This window comes from Salvelinus alpinus, chromosome 2, assembly GCF_045679555.1.
Source record: "Salvelinus alpinus chromosome 2, SLU_Salpinus.1, whole genome shotgun sequence".
In the NCBI taxonomy this organism is placed as follows: domain Eukaryota; kingdom Metazoa; phylum Chordata; class Actinopteri; order Salmoniformes; family Salmonidae; genus Salvelinus; species Salvelinus alpinus.
The window spans coordinates 124,596,642-124,618,730 of NC_092087.1; the positions used below are offsets into that span (position 1 = coordinate 124,596,642).

General features: G+C 45.2%; 1 long non-coding RNA gene across 1 annotated transcript in view; it reads left to right on the forward strand.

Annotated features, from left to right (window-relative positions):
* The first annotated feature begins 21,891 nt into the window (after positions 1-21,891).
* Positions 21,892-22,089, forward strand: part of LOC139551676 (uncharacterized) — a 460-nt gene continuing 262 nt past the window's right edge. Inside the window, exon 1 of the long non-coding RNA XR_011670298.1 lies at positions 21,892-22,089. This exon is cut by the window's right edge and continues 44 nt beyond it. This is a non-coding gene — a long non-coding RNA (uncharacterized lncRNA).

Consider the following 22,089-nt stretch of genomic DNA (forward strand, 5'->3'; position numbering starts at 1 on the left):
GTATATGTGGACAGTTTCCTAGGGGAACTCATAGTGGGGAATCAGGTTGGGAAAATCAGAAAGTTTGGCCTACCGTTTCCTTAATTCTTGAGCTCCAATGTAAAGTAAATTTACAAAGGAAAACTGGTTGCAAGTACAAGCACAGCTACATCGACAAGTACAAATATGAGTGCAAGTACAAGTACAGATACAAGTAGCCTTGTACACAACCACAGGTATAAGTTTAGAATAGCTATGACTTCAACGCAATCAAGAGGGTCACCGGTGTCTAAATACCATTGCAACAAGCCTCTACAACAAACCTCACTACTACTACTGCAGCACTGCCAAACTTTTCTAAAATGCATGTGCGACAAAAACAACTGTTCGTGTACAAAATAGAGCTGTTCTTGAATACCCGTTGCCACGCAAAACCAAAACCGACGAACAATACAAAACAAAACATGGAATGAATGCTATAGTGTTGTCAAAATGCCTTAAAACACCAGCCGCTTTCTAGCTGAATGAATCCCGACTTGCACTTCAAGTTAAACTTCCACTTAGCCTCCCATAGATATCAACGCAAGTGAAAATATGACTTAAGTGGAAGTTGGGATTCATGTGCGTCCACGTGTGGTTATGTTTAGGATGTTTTATTCTCAACTATCTTTCTCTCTCGAGCGTTAAGAGCAACAGCTACCATGCTAAACTGAATAACTGAAAACGTGTAAACGCTTAGTATCTGAATGTAGTTGATAGACTATGCTCTGACTCTGTATCTTACTGCTGATGTATGGCTCACACCAATAAAGACTTAAGATATTAAGACCGTATCTCTGGACTTGTTGTGTCTTTCTGATGGGTTTTTAAAGGACTTGCCTGGTGGAGTAAGCGAGCATACCAAACTGGGCACAATTCGACGTCTATTCCACGTTGGTTCAATGTGATTTCATTGAAATGACGTGGAAACAACGTTGATTCAGCCAGTGTGTGCCCAGCGGAGTGCACTAACTATTTGACTTCCGATGCGCTGTAACACATTAGACCCAAACTCAACCTTTTTACAGTAATGTCTCCTATGTGCACTCAGTCACGGGAGATCTCAACCAAGCCAAATGACATCGTACATCGACGAACGGGTGGATCCTACGATAAAGTAGTCATTTTTAAGCGGTAATGCAGTCATTATGGTGGTAATGGACCAATCAAGCGAGGTTTAATACATCTATGAAGAAAACATGTAATCCCATTTACTAATGAGATTCTAATCTTATTCCGACACAAGATTAACAGTGGTATGATGGAAAGTGGTTTTCCACTCTTGGTCACGCTAGGTAAATGAATCTAAGAAATATGCAGGATCTCAGTTTAGATTAATCAATTATTCTCAGCTTTAAGTGAGCGTCTTCTGTGATTCATCTAGCGTTACATGTGTTAATGATTCTATCAAAGCCTAGGTTGTTCATTAGAAGTTGAATGTGCAATAGATAACTACATTAGTAGACCCATTCACTCTCGCAGTTCACTTTCCAGTTAGAGAGCTTTTGTTCCTTTTGTTAATGATGAAAGAAGTAGGTAGGAATGTAGGGATGTAAGAATAATCATTGAACAATTCACAAATAAATTCATGAATAAAGAACGAAAGATGTTCATTTCATTTGAATATCCCGCCCCTCCATCGGTCAGGTGGGAAATGAATGACAGTTGTTGAAGATGTTTGAACATCTCTGTGTAAAGAAGTGATGCTGAGACAATAAGGGCACAACCACCTTGACCGTTTGGTTATGGCTGCAGTCTGCTCTCCAGGGTCATGGTAGAGAGACACCTTTATAGATTGTCTGCTGTGTTGACCTTTGTATCTCTTCCTCTACCTACCTCATACACACACACACACACACACACACACACACACACACACACACACACACACACACACACACACACACACACACACACACACACACACACACACACACACACACACACACACACACACACACACACACACACACACAGCCACTCCCTCACAAATCCCTTCCAACACCCAGGCCTTGGGCCTCCATGGAGCCCCTGTAAGTCCCTCTCTCCCTGCAGCCTCGGTCTGTGGTCCGGGCCGGATTGGGCTGGGTGGTTCTGTGTGTGTGACGCACTCTGCAGTCCTTCAAAGATTTATACCCCTGCAATGCTGCCGAGGGGAAGGTCTAGCGAGAGGCTCACACAGTGGCACGCCATGTAAAAGCCCTGTTATGAAACAGCCCGCCCTGCATCAGATCAGACCATCCTGCATCGGAGCTATGCCTTTTTACCTTGTTATGCAGGTCCCAACTTAACAACCCGGCTCAGAACATTCAGAGATGTTACCAGATATGTATTTTACAGAGTGAAACAAATGCTTTGAAGAGAAACTGTAAAGTAGGATATCATGCACTAAGCCATGGGATCCGTTTACCTGTGTCACTCTGCGGGGTGCTGAAACTAATTATGAAGCTGAAATACACTGTCAAGAGTGGATGGCTCAGAGGGCAATGCAAGAAACAATCACAATCACACAAGGTCAGTGTAGTGTGCTGATGGCTAATTTCCTGCTAGCGGCAGCATGTTGCGCACATGCAGTTGGCACACTGTGTCATGCATAATGTTTTCCTTACAGTGTAAAGTATGAACTTTAATGACTTAGTTGGAGTGTATTGGATATGCTTCAGTAGGGACAAACTCTGGATAACCCCAGTAGCTCCATAGCGTGATAGCGACATATGTTCTAAAATACCTCTACAACGAACTACGTGATCAGAGAGAGGAATGACCAAGGCAATCATGACTAGTCAGCTTGTCAGGCAATGGCATCTGTTTTGAGGAAACATTCTCTCTCTTTCTCCGTTTCTATCTCTCTCAACTTCTCTCTCTATCGCTATCTCTATATATCTCTCTCGGGGTCTCTCTCTCCCTGTTTCACCACTGTTCTCTCTCCCTCTCGCTCTCCCTCCCTCCCTTTCGCCCTCCCTCCTCGTCCTCCCTCTCTCTCTGTGAGGGATGTTCTGAAAAATAAACATGTTTTATCTTTCCGGTGTCATGGCGATGAGTCTCTCGCTCCTCTCTGTTGGCGGTGGACGGGGCAATGACAATCAGGCCGGGGACTGTGGCTGCGGGGGGCGAAGAACGCCATAAACCACACACACGCACCACACACACACACACACACACACACAAACACACACACACACACACACAGTTGACTGGGGCTGGGGGAACGAGGGAGGCCATAAACTTCATCTGGCCATCAGCGCCTCGGATCAATGCAATCGCTCCTCTGTGGGAGAACAGGAGAAGGAGTGAGTCATCATGGTACCAGGCAGGTCACCCGTGATACAAGTCAGTATTCAACGTCCATCCATGTCTGAGGACGTCGGGAGATGACGTGGAAACCGACCACCAGGGGCAACAGTGAGCGCTGTTACCTTCAAGTAGGTTTCAGGTTTGTGGATGGGGATGGCGGATGGGCACCAAACGTTGCATGTTCAAATCCAGCGATATCATTTTTATTTTTTTTTAGTTTTAAGCCTATCCCAAACCTTAACCCTTACCTTAACCATTCGGAGTTAATGCCTTGAACACTTCGAAATGTGACGTTTGAGAAACATGGATGAACGTGTAATTTTGACGTGAGACTGTGAGAGCTTGTAGCACAGCACGGACAGATGCAGAGTCACACACACAGATGCACATATTCACGCACACACACATCACGCACACACACATCCATACACACACACATCCATACACACACATCCATACACACACACATCCATACACACACACTCCCATAAATCATCTCATTACTTCATCAGTCACTACTTACTGTGACAAGTACGGACAGTACGTCAAAATCCCTGAACCCAAGGGCCCACTGAAAACAACACTTACGATACATTACCATTACATACTATATATATTCCCTATAGCAACAGTATGATATCAGCCTGCAGCCTATTCTAATGAAATGAAATCTCCCACAGCTCTGACCTCTGCTGCTCCTTACCCCGGTGGGAGTAGACCCATTTATCACACGCTCTCAAAGGCTTACCTGTCACTTAGTCCACCCACAGACCCACAGACCCATAAACACAGCACACACACACACACACACACATGTGCGCATGGAAGCGGATGCACACACGGGGACACACACACACACACACACATAAATGCGCAGACACACACAGTCTCTCCTGTCCACCACTACTTCAATGGGCCGTAAAAAAACACATTCCGGAATCAAGGCAAGGAATACAACTGTTATTGAAAAATTCCTGAAGTTGTAGCTTTAACCCACATGTTATGTATCACCTGATGGCAGACAGGAGGAGGGAGGAATTATTGGTTGTAAAATGGTGGACGTGCTGCAGTCTCCCATCTCAAGGTCTCGTTAGAAAGTGATTTATCATCTTGAGAGGTCACCGTCCAGGGCTGTTGATGTCATCAGTAGGCGACCTGAGGGTTATCGTTAAGCTTGAACTCTGTGCCTGATGAATGTGAGAGAATAGTATGGCCTTCAATCTTTTACCAGTGGAGGCTGGTGGGAGGAGCTATAGGAGGACGGGCTCATTGTAATGGCTGTAATAGAATGAATGGACAGGAGTCAAACGTGTGGTTTGATGTGTTTGATATTGTTCCAAATAATTCCATTCCAGCCATTACAACGAGCCCATCCTCCAATAGCTCCTCCCACCAGCCTTAACTGACCAGAACATGAATATGTAAATAGGCATGTTGTATTAAACACACTGGAATATGCAGATGGAATATGCAGATGCTGTGCAGGACCTATGATCTATTTATCCAATCTTTGTAATGTTTCAAAATCCTTTTTTTCTAGGCAGACATAGACAATCAACATGTAAAAACAACAACTATTAGGAAAACACTTCATAGCTTGGTCTCGTTACCTGTGAACAAAGTGTTAATTCGGGGTCGCTAGCGGCTGCTGTTGCCTTGGATACTGTTGCTAACGTCCCGCTGTGCTCTAGCGGCCTTGAGAGCGACCTCTCAGACAAATTGGGCAGTCAGGAAGATAGACAGACACACACACACACACACACACACACACACACACACACACACACACACACACACACACACACACACACACACACACACACACACACACACACACACACACACACACAGTCCTGTTAGTGCCTGGTGTTGCATCCAAAAGTCTAAGAAGATCAGACATCACAGTTTAAATTCATGGTCCAGTATCCTCTCAGTCGATAGGATCCCAAGCGTACAGGTTCAATAGTCAGGGACCAGTATCCTCTCAGTCAGTAGGATCCCAAGCGTACAGGTTCAATAGTCAGGGACCAGTATCCTCTCAGTCAGTAGGATCCCAAGCGTACAGGTTCAGTAGTCACTGTCCAGTATCCTCTCAGTCGATAGGATCCCAAGCGTACAGGTTCAATAGTCAGGGACCAGTATCCTCTCAGTCAGTAGGATCCCAAGCGTACAGGTTCAATAGTCAGGGACCAGTATCCTCTCAGTCAGTAGGATCCCAAGCGTACAGGTTCAGTAGTCACTGTCCAGTATCCTCTCAGTCAGTAGGATCCCAAGCGTACAGGTTCAATAGTCAGGGACCAGTATCCTCTCAGTCAATAGGATCCCAAGCGTACAGGGTCAGTAGTCACTGTCCAGTATCCTCTCAGTCAATAGGATCCCAAGCGTACAGGTTCAATAGTCAGGGACCAGTATCCTCTCAGTCAGTAGGATCCCAAGCGTACAGGGTCAGTAGTCACTGTCCAGTATCCTCTCAGTCGATAGGATCCCAAGCGTACAGGTTCAATAGTCAGGGACCAGTATCCTCTCAGTCAATAGGATCCCAAGCGTACAGGTTCAATAGTCAGGGACCAGTATCCTCTCAGTCAATAGGATCCCAAGCGTACAGGGTCAGTAGTCACTGTCCAGTATCCTCTCAGTCAATAGGATCCCAAGCGTACAGGTTCAATAGTCAGGGACCAGTATCCTCTCAGTCAGTAGGATCCCAAGCGTACAGGGTCAGTAGTCACTGTCCAGTATCCTCTCAGTCAATAGGATCCCAAGCGTACAGGTTCAATAGTCAGGGACCAGTATCCTCTCAGTCAGTAGGATCCCAAGCGTACAGGGTCAGTAGTCACTGTCCAGTATCCTCTCAGTTGATAGGATCCCAAGCGTACAGGTTCAATAGTCAGGGACCAGTATCCTCTCAGTCAGTAGGATCCCAAGCGTACAGGGTCAGTAGTCACTGTCCAGTATCCTCTCAGTCAGTAGGATCCCAAGCGTACAGGTTCAATAGTCAGGGACCAGTATCCTCTCAGTCAGTAGGATCCCAAGCGTACAGGGTCAGTAGTCACTGTCCAGTATCGTCTCAGTCAATAGGATCCCAAGCGTACAGGTTCAATAGTCAGGGACCAGTATCCTCTCAGTCAGTAGGATCCCAAGCGTACAGGTTCAATAGTCAGGGACCAGTATCCTCTCAGTCAATAGGATCCCAAGCGTACAGGTTCAATAGTCAGGGACCAGTATCCTCTCAGTCAATAGGATCCCAAGCGTACAGGTTCAATAGTCAGGGACCAGTATCCTCTCAGTCAGTAGGATCCCAAGCGTACAGGTTCAATAGTCAGGGACCAGTATCCTCTCAGTCAATAGGATCCCAAGCGTACAGGTTCAATAGTCAGGGACCAGTATCCTCTCAGTCAATAGGATCCCAAGCGTACAGGTTCAATAGTCAGGGACCAGTATCCTCTCAGTCAGTAGGATCCCAAGCGTACAGGTTCAATAGTCAGGGACCAGTATCCTCTCAGTCAGTAGGATCCCAAGCGTACAGGTTCAATAGTCAGGGACCAGTATCCTCTCAGTCAGTAGGATCCCAAGCGTACAGGGTCAGTAGTCACTGTCCAGTATCCTCTCAGTCAATAGGATCCCAAGCGTACAGGTTCAATAGTCAGGGACCAGTATCCTCTCAGTCAGTAGGATCCCAAGCGTACAGGGTCAGTAGTCACTGTCCAGTATCCTCTCAGTCAGTAGGATCCCAAGCGTACAGGGTCAGTAGTCACTGTCCAGTATCCTCTCAGTCAATAGGATCCCAAGCGTACAGGTTCAATAGTCAGGGACCAGTATCCTCTCAGTCAATAGGATCCCAAGCGTACAGGGTCAGTAGTCACTGTCCAGTATCCTCTCAGTCAATAGGATCCCAAGCGTACAGGTTCAATAGTCAGGGACCAGTATCCTCTCAGTCAATAGGATCCCAAGCGTACAGGGTCAGTAGTCACTGTCCAGTATCCTCTCAGTTGATAGGATCCCAAGCGTACAGGGTCAGTAGTCACTGTCCAGTATCCTCTCAGTCGATAGGATCCCAAGCGTACAGGGTCAGTAGTCAGGAACCAGTCATTGTATCATTCAGCGGCTGCACCCAGAGCCCCAGCTGGTCATAGTACAGGGACTATTACAAACAGGACAGTATGTTTTTAATCATGGTGAATTCTCATAGAGGTGTGTTGTGTGCTGTCGTGGCAGTTTACTGTGATTGGAAAGTGTCCCACATCCAGCAAATAATAGTCTGCCGTTGTTTTAGTAGCCTACTGCCAGCAGTAGCTTTATCTCAGTACTCAGACAGTCTCCAATGTCCCGGCCCATTACACAGGCGCAGAGTAACCTGCTGTGGTGCCCCTCTGGGAAATCAGAGAAACAGCATAAGTCAAATGATGTGGGAGCCCAGAGTCCAACAATCACTATTACTGCAGATTAAAAGGTTGTATAAGGTGCCTGCAGTGAACATCAAAAACAAAAGGTGTCTTCAACAGAAGAGCTGCAGGGGCTAAGAATAATACAGGATATTGACATGGTAAAGGACTAAAAATAGAATATTGATAAGGTAATAAAACCAAAAGAACATGTGACCATCAAAACTATTAACAAAGCACTGCATGGACTAAAAATATTGTATTGATGAAGAAAATACCACTAAGCACACACTGGTTGAATCAACAATGTTTCCACATCATTTGAATGAAATTACATTGAACCAACATGGAATAGATGTTGAATTGACGCCTGTGCCCAGTGGGATAATCCAGAAAACAAGAGTATGTCCAAGCAAAATATAATACAGCTAGCAGCTATACCAAACCAAATCTCCAATTACTACAACCAGTGCTTCCCCATGAATGAGAAAAAAACTGTGTCACATTACCCAAAAGGATAAGTGACTCAGGACTCTCCCTGCTATGAAAACAGTGTGTTTTCCCCCCAGCTGGTACTAATTATAGATCAGACTGACTCAACAGAGCGAGACAGACAGACGCAGTTAAACCCTGAACAAAGGGATCGGCTGTGCTGCTGCTGTCACCATGGACACCGTGCACTCGTCTTATATAATCTCCCCTGAAGGAGATGGAACAGTCTATTCCCTGGTATTATCTGTACTGAGCCCAGAGCCCCGAGCCCCCGAACCCTGGAGGAGATGGAACAGTCTATTCCCTGGTATTATCTGTACTGAGACCAGAGCCCCGAGCCCCCGAACCCTGAAGGAGATGGAACAGTCTATTCCCTGGTATTATCTGTACTGAGCCCAGAGCCCCGAGCCCCCGAACCCTGAGCCCTGAACCATGAAGGAGATGGAACAGTCTATTCCCTGGTATTATCTGTACTGAGACCAGAGCCCCGAGCCCCCGAACCCTGAAGGAGATGGAACAGTCTATTCCCTGGTATTATCTGTACTGAGACCAGAGCCCCAAGCCCCCGAACCCTGAAGGAGATGGAACAGTCTATTCCCTGGTATTATCTGTACTGAGACCAGAGCCCCGAGCCCCCGAACCCTGAAGGAGATGGAACAGTCTATTCCCTGGTATTATCTGTACTGAGACCAGAGCCCCGAGCCCCCGAACCCTGAAGGAGATGGAACAGTCTATTCCCTGGTATTATCTGTACTGAGCCCAGAGCCCCGAGCCCCCGAACCCTGAAGGAGATGGAACAGTCTATTCCCTGGTATTATCTGTACTGAGCCCAGAGCCCCGAGCCCCCGAACCCTGAGCCCTGAGCCCTGAACCCCGAACCCTGAGGGGTCCAGCAGCAGAGGCAGAAGAAACAGACCTACAGTATCTAACCCCATTAGAGACTCAGTAACAGTTCAACAAGATACACACACACCCACACACAGACACACACATCCCACCCCATTAGCCTAACTGTTCAGATGGATAGACAGACCAGCCTGGGGAGGAAGACAGTGTTATTCTCTGTCACTTTATACAGCTGCCTGGGTTGGTGTGCAATATGAGAATCCAGCTGAGCTCTCCCCTGTCTGTCATACAGCAAGCTAGAATGGGAATACACAGTCAGCTCTCCCCTGTCTGTCATACAGCAAGCTAGAATGGGAATACACAGTCAGCTCTCCCCTGTCTGTCATACAGCAAGCTAGAATGGGAACACACAGTCAGCTCTCCCCTGTCTGTCATACAGCAAGCTAGAATGGGAATACACAGTCAGCTCTCCCCTGTCTGTCATACAGCACGCTAGAATGGGAATACACAGTCAGCTCTCCCCTGTCTGTCATACAGCACGCTAGAATGGGACTATTCAGTCAGCTCTCCCCTGTCTGTCATACAGCACGCTAGAATGGGAATACACACTCAGCTCTCCCCTGTCTGTCATACAGCACGCTAGAATGGGAATACACAGTCAGCTCTCCCCTGTCTATCATACAGCAAGCTAGAATGGGAATACACAGTCAGCTCTCCCCTGTCTGTCATACAGCAAGCTAGAATGGGAATACACAGTCAGCTCTCCCCTGTCTGTCATACAGCAAGCTAGAATGGGAATACACAGTCAGCTCTCCCCTGTCTGTCATACAGCAAGCTAGAATGGGAATACACAGTCAGCTCTCCCCTGTCTGTCATACAGCAAGCTAGAATGGGAATACACAGTCAGCTCTCCCCTGTCTGTCATTCATCAAGCTAGAATGGGAATACACAGTCAGCTCCCCTCTGTGTACATTGAAGGTTCTGCTGCATGGTCTTTATGATAGTGATACTGCATAAGGCATTTAAATTGCTCTGCTGTAATACAGTATAGAGTAATAATCATACAGATGTAGGATCTTAATTTGAGGCAGTTTTCTACAGCAGGAAAATAATCCTGCAGCAACAGGAAATGTGAATTATTATGTGGATTGTAATTTCTGGACATTTTTGTAGGGGTTGATACATTTTTCGTAAGGGAAAATCAAGACTGACATTTCTAAGTGGAAATTACAAACTTCGGAAGCCTTTTTTATCCCACCCCTTTTTCTCCTCAATTTCGTGATATCCAATTGGTAGTTACAGTCTTGTCCCATCGCTGCAATTCCCGTACGGACTTGGTAGAGAGCTGTGCGTCCTCCAAAACACGACCCCGCCAAGCCGCACTGCTTCTTGACATAATGCGCGCTTAACTCGGAGGCCAGCCGCACCAATGTGTCGGAGGAAACACCGTACACCTAGTTGATCGTGTCAGCGTGCATTGCGCCCACCCCGCCACAGGAGTTGCTAGAGCGCGATGGAACAAGGGCAACCCGGCCGGCTAAACCCGCCCCTAACCCGGACGACGCTGGGCCAATTGTCCGTCGCCTCATGGGTCTCACGGTCGCGGCCGGCTGTAACACAGCCTGGGATCGAACCAGGATCCGTAGTGATGCAGTGCCTTCGACCGCTGCGCCACTTGGGAGGCCCAGAAGCCTTTGTAAACATTAAATACACACGTTTTACATTTCAGCATTGCAGGAAAGTTCTCCTGCAATGGGGTGATCAAATTAAGATCCTACATCTGTATCCATTGAGGATAAAAGCCGCCTGTCTCCTGTCTTTACATTCAACATTCTGGAATATAGCCCTTAGATATATAACTACTATACATATATTGATGGATGTTATAGTTAGTGTTGTTACAGGGGCTGAGTCACTGGCTTACTGGTGCTCTTTCATGCCGTCCCTGGGAGGGGTGCGTCACTTGAGTGGGTTGAGTTACTGACGTGATCTTCCTGTCTGGGTTGGCGCCCCCCCTTGGTTTGTGCTGTGGTGGAGATCTTTGTGGGCTATACTCGGCCTTGTCTCAGGATTGTAAGTTGGTGGTTGAAGATATCCCTCTAGTGGTGTGGGGGCTGTGCTTTGGCAAAGTGGGTGGGGTTATATCCTTCCTGTTTGGCCCTGTCCGGGGGTTTCTTCTGATGGGGCCACAGTGTCTCCTGACCCCTCCTGTCTCAGCCTCCAGTATTTATGCTGCAGTAGTTTATGTGTCGGGGGGCTAGGGTCAGTTGGTTATACCTGGAGTACTTCTCCTATCTTATCCAGTGTCCTGTGTGAATTTAAGTATGCTCTCTCTAATTCTCTCGTTCTCTCTTTCTTTCTCTCTCTCGGAGAACCTGAGCCCTAGGACCATACGTCATGGCAAACCGGGCATGATGACTCCTTGCTGTCCCCAGTCCGCCTGGCCTTGCTGCTATTCCAGTTTCAGCTGTTCTGCCTGTGGTTATGGAACCCCTACCTGTCCCAGACCTGCTGTTTTCAACTCTTAATGATCGGCTATGAAAAGCCAACTGATATTTATTCCTGATTATTATTTGACCATGCTTGTCATTTATGAACATTTTGAAAATCTTGGCTCTCTCTAATTCTCTCCTTCTCTCTTTCTTTCTCTCTCTCGGAGGACCTGAGCCCTAGGACCATACGTCACGGCAAACCGGGCATGATGACTCCTTGCTGTCCCCAGTCCGCCTGGCCTTGCTGCTATTCCAGTTTCAGCTGTTCTGCCTGTGGTTATGGAACCCCTACCTGTCCCAGACCTGCTGTTTTCAACTCTTAATGATCGGCTATGAAAAGCCAACTGATATTTATTCCTGATTATTATTTGACCATGCTTGTCATTTATGAACATTTTGAAAATCTTGGCATAGTTCTGTTATAATCTCCACCCGGCACAGCCAGAAGAGGACTGGCCACCCCTCATAGCCTGGTTCCTCTCTAGGTTTCTTTCTAGGTTTTGGCCTTTCTAGGGAGTTTTTCCTAGCCACCGTGCTTCTACACCTGCATTGCTTGCTGTTTGGGGTTTTAGGCTGGGTTTCTGTACAGCACTTCGAGATATTAGCTGATGTACGAAGGGCTATATAAAATAAACTTGATTTGATTTGATTTGTTGTGAGTCAGTGTGTTGATGTGGAGTGTATCTCTGCAAAACCCCTCTTAAAGCCAAGCCTTTTCTCCTCCTGTCCCTGGGGAGCCCAACGCCACGTCACGCCACTGCCGTTCTGACTGCGGCAGAGGATGGCACACTCAGAGAGAGAAAGAGACAGTGTGGGTAGATCACAGCATAAACGCAGGATAGCATTGGTTTTCATTTGCATTAGTTTACATTACAAGTGATTTTTTTTGCAGACTTACAGTATAACACATCCATCTTAGAATTGCATAGCAACATGTTCCTTGTTGTACATCACATGGCAGAGAAAAGCAGTCAGCCCACATAAAAAAATAATACAGTGTAGTATAGAATACTATAGTACTTACAATGGAATTACAGTGCATTCGGAAAGTATTCAGACCCTTTATCCAAATTTTGTTACGTTACAGCCTTATTCTAAAAGAGATTCAATTGTTTTTTCCCCTCATCAATCTACACACAATACCCCAGAATGGGGTAGATAGAGATTTTTGCTAATTTATTAAAAAGAATCACAGAAAAATCCCATTTAGATAAGTATTCAGACACTACTCACTACTTTGTTAAAGCACCTTTGGCAGCAATTACAGCCTTGAGTGTTCTTGGGTATGACGCTACAAGCGTGGCACATCTGTATTTGGGGAGTTTTTCCCCATTCTTCTCTGCAGATCCTCACAAGCTCTGTCAGGTTGGATGGGGAGCGTCGCTGCACAGCTATTTTCAGGTCTCTCCAGAGATGTTAGATCGGGTTCAAGTCCGGGCTCTGGCTGGGTCACTCAAGGACATTTAGAGACTTGTCCCGAAGCCACTTCCTATTGGAAGGTGAACATTCGGCCCAGTCTGAGATCCTGAATGATCTGGAGCAGGTTTTCATCAAGGATCTCTCTGTACTTTGCTCCGTTCATCTTTCCCTCGATCCTGACTAGTCTCCCAGTCCCTGCCGCTGAAAAACATCCCCACAGCATGATGCTGCCAACACCATGCTTCACCTTTGCGATGGTGCCAGGTTTCCTCCAGATGTGATGCTTAGCATTCAGGCCAAAGATAATCTTGTTTCTCATGGTCTGAGAGTCCTTTAGGTGCCTTTTGGCAAACTCCAAGTGGGCCGTCACGTGCCTTTTACTGAGGAGTGGCTTCCGTCTGGCCACTCTATCAAAAAGGCCTGATTGGTGGAGTGCTGCAGAGATGGTTGTCCTTCTGGAAGGTTCTCCCATCTCCACAGAGGAATTCTAGAGCTCTGTCAGAGTAACCGTAGGTTTCTTGGTCACCTCCCTGACCAAGTCCCTTCTCCTTCGATTGCTCAGTTTAGCCGGGTGGCCAGCTCTAGAAAGAATCTTGGTGGTTCCAAACTTCTTCCATTTAAGAATGATGGAGGCCACTGTGTTCTTGGGGACTTTCAATGCTGCAGAAATGTTCTGGTACCCTTCCCCAGATCTGTGCCTCGACACAATCCTATCTCTGAGCACTACGGACAATTCCTTCGACCTCATGGCTTGGTTTTTGCTCTGACATGCACTGTCAACTGTGGGACCTTATACAGACAGGTGTGTGCCTTTCCAAATCATGTCCAATCAATTGAATTTACCACAGGTGGACTCCAATTAAGTTGAAAAAACATCTCACGGATGATCAATGGAAACAGGATGCACCTGAGCTCAATTTAAATACTTATGTAAATACATTTGAAAAAATATCTAAAAACCTGTTTTTGCTTTGTCATTATGAGTTATTGTGTGTCGATTAATGAGGGAAAAAATGATTTAATCAATTTTAGAATCAGGCTGTAACGTAACAAAATGTGGAAAAGTCAAGTGGGCTGAATACTTTCCGAATGCATTGTATATTGTGCCACTGGCCTGAGACAATTGACATTCAATATGTAGCCTAGATGTAGCCTAGTAGGCTCACGTTAACTAGCTAGCTAACTTAGCTGGTTCATTGTTGCCTATGCGAGTAAGTTAGGTTAGCAAGCGTTTTAGCTAGGTATGACAACAAAAACTTAAAGCATACAGTATGACAGAGCCATAGACCATTTTGCCAACATGAAAGAGAGGAGGATGGCATTGGTTTTCAGCTAGTTTGTAAGTAGGGAGAGTCAAAAACATGTTTTTAATTGCGCACCCATGTTCGCGTGCGCACACACAGACACACACACACGCACACAGACAGACACACACACGCACACAGACAGAAATAAGTACCATAGACAGCCACGTGATATTTAGCAACATTGATCGGACTAAGTTGTTTTTGGTATCTTTAATTTTGTTTTCAGTGTATTAGACTAAGCATATATAGCCTTGTTGATTTGATGATGTTTTGTTGAAATGGTGCTGAAATAGCAGAGGCAATGCTCCTGTTGTCTTTGTGATGATTTGCGGTAACTCTGTGCTTCTAAATTAGTAGTTGTTTAGTAAACTGTCAAACATTAACTTGCTTTACCATGTTGCCGGTCATATAACTGTTTGTTCCATGAAATATTTGCTTTGTAGACTTTATCGGACAGACGTTGCTCTCCGGTTATGTGATGAAACAAACATATGTGTAGTTGAATTTAATCCGCCACTTTGTGACTGTTGTCTTTTTTGTTGTCTCGGCCATTTTATATCACAGTGCCTTATGAACGAATGGGTTATAGCGCAAACAACACAATTATCACAACATTGGTTGTAGTATGGATGTTTTACTGACTTGGCTTCCTCAGTGGTTTTACGCCGCTACAATCCGCAAAAACGCTACATTAAACACCAAAGTATATACCACATTTTTCTTTTACAACGGTATTTATACGATAGTTAACTGTAAATATAACAGTACACTACAGCAAATACTACGGTATTCACTGTATAGTTTTTGTAGACTTTAGACTTTAGTCCGCAGAAACACTACAGTGAATACAGTAAGTATTTTTTCATGTGGGAGACTGGCAAAATGATATTCAGGGAAATACTTTTAACCAGAATCCCTACCACTTCACTCAAAGGCTGCTGATCAAAGAAACAGTGAAAGAATGAGATTTCGCCCAACTCTCCTCAGGCCAGGCAGAGAGAGAGAGAATTGAGAACAATCATGTTCTTGAATAATTTCCCAATACAGCCTCTCACAACAGAACAGAAGAACGTTTTCAAGAGATGTTAAAAGAGAGATACTTTTAGACTTAACTCTTAAAAGACTGACTCCAACCTCAATCAGCAAGAAACTTTCGTAACCATCTGCAGCAGCAGAGTCCTGGAGGCAGATAGAGCACTTCAGCGTTCCTCTAGTTCCTCTAGGATGCTCCTGAGATGCACTTCAAATGGAAGACTAGTTTTTCAACAGATCGAATGCCAGTTTGCCTTCCAGGAAATCGGAATAGTTAGACATTTTTTTTTGTTTGTTTTCTGCCCATATGAGTTTGAGATGCAGGACTCTTGATATGGTTGCTGTCTATAGTTTGGATGTGGATATGTTTTTGGATACTAACTATCCCTGTGGGTGCATTCTGAATACACATGGCAAACCAATCCATTGTCTCCCTTAGAATGTACAACTCTATACAAACGCTCCTCCACTCCAGTGTTTGGCTATATTCTACCATTGGAGTATTTCCACAAAACTCCAGGAACCTTCTCAGAATACAACACAGAGACCTTGAGCTGCATACAAATGAAACAGTTACATTTGAAAGCTTTCCTAGAACGTTTAGGCCTCTTTGTCTCAGTAAATTTCTTTGACTCTAGTTGTAATTACTGCTCAGGATTTCCAGTGTAAACTGGGAGGAGAAACAGAGGGATGTTTCATCTCTATTCAGATGGGACTCGTTATTTCTTTAGGGCGCATCACAGGAAAAACAACCCCGTCCAATGGGACGTATCCTGACGCCGGTGACATTGCAAAATGGAGCATAAAATAGTCCTCGACATCAGAGATTATGTTGCATGGCAGTGCTGATAATATAGAGTACAATCAATATCAGAGCAACCCAGCATTAGAGCGAGGAGAGAGACAGCATGACATTGCAAAATGGTGGTGGTGACTGACAATTATTGATAACTCAAGGTTGACAATATATTGATATCTGTGCTCAATAATATGGATGGCCTCCTATTATACAACATAAAAATGGTGTGACTACGCCACCTCACTCAAGCTAGTCATTCATACTCCCATCTAAATATTCCATAACATCTCACTCATCTCACTACAAGCAGGGTACAGCATTTATTATAAATCAACGACGACTGGCCAGGTTAAATCAACAATGACTCAAGGGTGCACTCCAACAATCCTACAACCGCCTAGGGGGACTTGGCACTTTGAGAGAAGGGACGGAAAAAGCTACAAAATGAACAGACCTAACCAAGCCGCACCGGTCAGGGGAAAATAACACTTTGGAAATAAACGCCACAGTAGGTGACGATAACCCGAAGTGACAAGGTGTTCTGTGGAGTGCAGTGACACTTCCGGGGGGACTCGACTGCGGTGGAGGCTGATTTCATACCTCAGAGATGGAACGGATTGATATGTGGGTGTGTCAGACAGAATAACTAATGACGAAGAGGCAAAAGAGCGCCAAGCCTTTAGGATTTTTGTTTCATATAATTCTTTGATGATTTGTCTCAAAAGAACGGATTTTGAACTTCCTGTCTCTTCATAGAATCTCTTCAAGATTGTACAGCGAGAAATGAAGGCATAGGAAATACATTTTTTTAAATGGTCTCATTTATCATTTCTGTCAGGAGAAACCTCATTTTCTCAAAATAATTTTTTTCTACCTTAAAAAAATCGTATTGAATATAGCAAGAAAGCTGATTTACATGTAAGAACGGTTAAGTGTCAGTAGGCAGGCCTATGTGGAGTTATCAATGTACAGAAAACACTTACATCTGCAACGACAACATTTCATGGCTTAATTACAATTAACTGGTTCATAGCTTAATTATTTCAGCCCAGCTGACTTTTGGCCGGCTGAGGCAGTCACCCCTTAGTGATATAGTAGTCCAGCTGTTAAACAGGTGGAAAGGTGGAGGAGGTGAAGGAGACGGAGGGGGACCCTACCCTTTTCCAGACCTCTCTCAGGAGGTGTGTGTGTGTATGAGCCAAGGTGTGAGTGGGGGGGGGGGGGGGGGTTGTATGTGTGTGTGTGTGTGTGTTTGAGCATGTTTGTTTGTGTGTGTGTGCCAAGGCACTGCACCACATTCCTAATACATGCTGTATCTGAACTAGAGGACACGCAGCTCTCAGAGCTTCTCTCAGGTTATTAATAGCACTGCTCCATCAGAGGAGCTTTTTTTCAAAGCCGTGTTTGTGCGCTTTTCACTTAAAGCATCAGGATACAAATAGAGAATAAGAACATCGCCTGCTTTTGGCATATGCTTTATTCAACCGTTTTCCCTCACAATCTGAGAACGATTCGTCTCCACACGGTATATTCTATGAAGCTAAACAACTGGATGTAGGGAATACCATAACTGTAGCTCTGCCGCATTGAAATTCTAGCTAGCGACTATTTTCCATGCAACCAAACGGCGGGTTGACGTTTATTGTCATGTCCTGGAGGCAGAACTGACCGATTTCTGCTTAGATAGGCCAGCTGCAAAGTCAAAATTGGCTATATTGTAAAAATGTATGAAAACAAAAAATTTGCTTTTTGTCTTAGTTTAAGGTTAGGGTTAGCAGTGTGGTTAAGGTTAGGGTTCAGGTTAGGTTTAAAATCAGATTTGATCACTTTGTGGCTGTGGTAGCTAGTGACCACTCTGCCGAGCTGCCTGCAGAACAAGATTCATGGCGAAAAAAGCTAACCTTCTTCCAAATCACTATACAGTACAAGCAATCACATGATTTGTACTCTACAGTCTTCAGCACACCTGTGTTGATTCCACAAATGGGCCAGAGTCAGATTCTAGCTGGCATGATGGGAGAGATAGAGACACACCCATACAGAGTTGCACTGCAGGTTGGTGTGCTGCAGAAATAACGATCACACCAGAGGTGTGTTTAATTGAGAGATAAATCTGTTTTCATATCAAAGTGTCACTGACTGAGCACTGTGTTGTCCCACCCTAGGGCATCTGTTAGGCACAGAGCACACACACTGCGTGGGTGGGTGGGTGTGGGTGTGTGTGTGTGTTGGGGGAGGGTAGTGTGTGTGAAACCCACATGATGGAACCCGCCCTATATCTTCCCGTTGAGAATTGATACATCACTGGTGATGGAGAAATCATATTCTCTGCTGCTTCCCCTGCATTACTGTAGCACTGGTCAGAGACAAGATCACACAAAATACTAGAAAGATATGATTAAATGAGATGACACAGAATATAATTTTAACTTTTAACCAAAGGACAAAGGAGAATCCTAAAGTCTAACAAAAAGGGGCTGATATGATTTGGTCAGGAAGGTGGCCACACCTATTGCAGTTACATTCAATAGTGTGTGTGATGCATGTTTCCCCAAAACTGCTTACATGTTACCGCAGAGGTCTTAGAGAGAGAGAGAGAGAGAGAGAGAGAGAGAGAGAGAGAGAGAGAGAGAGAGAGAGAGAGAGAGAGAGAGAGAGAGAGAGAGAGAGAGAGAGAGAGAGAGAGAGAGAGAGAGAGAGAGAGAGAGAGAGAGAGGGAGGGAGAGAGAAGAGAGAGAGAGAGAGAGAGAGAGAGAGAGAGAGAGAGAGAGAGAGAGAGAGAGAGAGAGAGAGAGAGAGAGAGAGAGAGAGAGAGAGAGAGAGAGAGAGGGAGGGAGGGAGGGAGAGAGAGGGAGAGAGAGAGAGAAAGAGAGAGAGAGATCGAGAGAGAGAGAGAGAGAGAGAGAGAGAGAGAGAGAGAGAGAGAGAGAGAGAGAGAGAGAGAGAGAGAGAGAGAGAGAGAGAGAGAGAGAGAGAGAGAGAGAGAGAGAGAGAGAGAGAGAGAGAGAGAGAGAGAGAGAGAGAGAGAGAGAGAGAGAGAGAGAGAGAGAGAGAGAGAGAAAAGGGCAACCAGTGAAGAACAAACACCACTGTAAATACAACCCATATTTATGTTTATTTATTTTAACTTGTGTGCTTTAACCATTTGTACATTGTTACAACACTGCATATATATAATATGACATTTGTAATGTCTTTATTGTTTTGAAACTTCTGTATGTGTAATGTTTACTGTTCATTTTTATTGTTTATTTGACTTTTGTATATTACCTACCTCACTTGCTTTGGCAATGTTAACACATGTTTCCCATGCCAATAAAGCCCCTTGAATTGAATTGAGAGAGAGAGAGAGAGAGAGAGAGGGAGAGGGAGAGAGAGAGAGAGAGAGAGAGAGAGAGAGAGAGAGAGAGGAGAGAGAGAGAGAGAGAGAGAGAGAGAGAGAGAGAGAGAGAGAGAGAGAGAGAGAGAGAGAGAGAGAGAGAGAGAGAGAGAGAGAGAGAGAGAGAGAGAGAGAGAGAGAGGGGGAGGGAGGGAGAGAAAGAGAGAGAGAGAGATAGAGGGAGGGAGGGAGGGAGGGAGGGAGGGAGGGAGGGAGGGAGGGAGAGAGAGAGAGAGAGAGAGAGAGAGAGAGAGAGAGAGAGAGAGAGAGAGAGAGAGAGAGAGAGAGAGAGAGAGAGAGAGAGAGAGAGAGAGAGAGAGAGAGAGAGAGAGAGAGAGAGAGAGAGAGAGAGAGACAGAGAGTACACAGTGGCAGAATACCTGACCACTGTGACTGACCCAAACTTAAGGAAAGCTTTGACTATGTACAGACTCAGTGAGCATAGCCTTGCTATTGAGAAAGGCCGCCGTAGGCAGACATGGCTCTCAAGAGAAGACAGGCTATGTGCACACTGCCCACAAAATGAGGTGGAAACTGAGCTGCACTTCCTAACCTCCTGCCCAATGTATGACCATATTAGAGAGACATATTTCCCTCAGATTACACAGATCCACAAAGAATTCGAAAACAAATCCAATTTTGATAAACTCCCATATCTACTGGGTGAAATTCCACAGTGTGCCATCACAGCAGCAAGATTTGTGACCTGTTGCCACAAGAAAAGGGCAACCAGTGAAGAACAAACACCACTGTAAATACAACCCATATTTATGTTTATTTATTTTAACTTGTGTGCTTTAACCATTTGTACATTGTTACAACACTGCATATATATAATATGACATTTGTAATGTCTTTATTGTTTTGAAACTTCTGTATGTGTAATGTTTACTGTTCATTTTTATTGTTTATTTGACTTTTGTATATTACCTACCTCACTTGCTTTGGCAATGTTAACACATGTTTCCCATGCCAATAAAGCCCCTTGAATTGAATTGAATTGAATTGAGAGAGAGAGAAAGAGAGAGAGAGAGAGAGAGAGAGAGAGAGAGAGAGAGAGAGAGAGAGAGAGAGAGAGAGAGAGAGAGAGAGAGAGAGAGAGAGAGAGAGAGAGAGAGAGAGAGAGAGAGAGAGAGAGAGAGAGAGAGAGAGAGAGAGAGAGAGAGAGAGAGAGAGAGAGAGAGAGAGAGAGAGAGAGAGAGAGAGAGAGAGAGAGAGAGAGAGAGAGAGAGAGAGAGAGAGAGAGAGAGAGAGAGAGAGAGAGAGAGAGAGAGAGAGAGAGGGAGAGAGAGAGAGAGAGAGAGAGAGGGAGAGAGAGAGAGAGAGAGAGAGAGAGAGAGAGAGAGAGAGAGAGAGAGAGAGGGAGAGAGAGAGAGAGAGAGAGAGAGAGAGAGAGAGAGAGAGAGAGAGGGAGGGAGAGAGAGAAAGAGAGAGAGAGATAGAGGGAGGGAGGGAGGGAGGGAGGGAGGGAGGGAGGGAGGGAGAGAGAGAGAGAGAGAGAGAGAGAGAGAGAGAGAGAGAGAGAGAGAGAGAGAGAGAGAGAGAGAGAGAGAGAGAGAGAGAGAGAGAGAGAGAGAGAGAGAGAGAGAGAGAGAGAGAGAGAGAGAGAGAGAATGATGTGACAAGAGTGGGAGCTGCACTGTCCTCTCTGCTGACTCACCCTCCCTCTCTTTTTTAATCATCCCTTTCTTCTCTTCCTCTAACAGACTATCCATCCTCTACTCTCACCTCAGCTGGTGCTAAGTAGTACCTGCAAATGGACAAAGCTTGTACTAGCTGGTCCTATGAGTCTGGTACAACTCTCTTGTAAACAGGACAGTCTATCAAAATGCTAAACACACTATCTGTGTCTCTGTGCCTGTGCGTGTGCGTGTGCGTGTGCGTGGGGGTGTGCGTGTGCGTGTGCGTGTGTGTGTGTGTGTGTGTGTGTGTGTGTGTGTGTGTGTGTGTTGTTTGTCTTTGTAGGAGGTCTGTCTCTTGATGCCAGGTGGGTGACTGAGAGATAATGTATTGAGTGCTGCTACATTATCACCATCACCATCTCTCCTGTGCCCTTACCTGACAATGGGAATGTCTATTTTAACCTTCAGGAACGCACACGCACGTGTAGCAGTGTGATGTTGTTCCCCTAGATTACGCACCGAATTGCACACAAGGACCAATTCAAATAGGCCAGGTCAAGAGGGGATGTTAATAATTTGATAATAATAATAATAATTCAGTGTATTTTTTTATTTAATTACAGCTGCATAGCTAATGTTTTTATTTGGTGTACAAACACTTTTTCATACCAATATTGTACATACAAGTGATTGTAAAAGTTTGGTATATTTTGGTTTGGCCCATCGCGGGTTATCTGTATTCCCATACCACTTTATCGTTCTCTTTTGCCTGACCCTCGGCTAGCAAGGTATGTTGTCCTTGTCCTCCGAAACTGTTTAATATAAAACCGTCATAAGGTTATACAATGTACTGTTTTGCAACCATACGTTTGTTATAGTGTGGACAGTGTAGGAATTTATGTTAACAAGTTTCACAGAGCTCACTGACTGGGGTATCTGTTGTAACTTGTGAGTACTTGTGACAGTGGTTGAGTGAGTGTCCATGTGCTCGCGCAGGTGCCGGAGAGCTG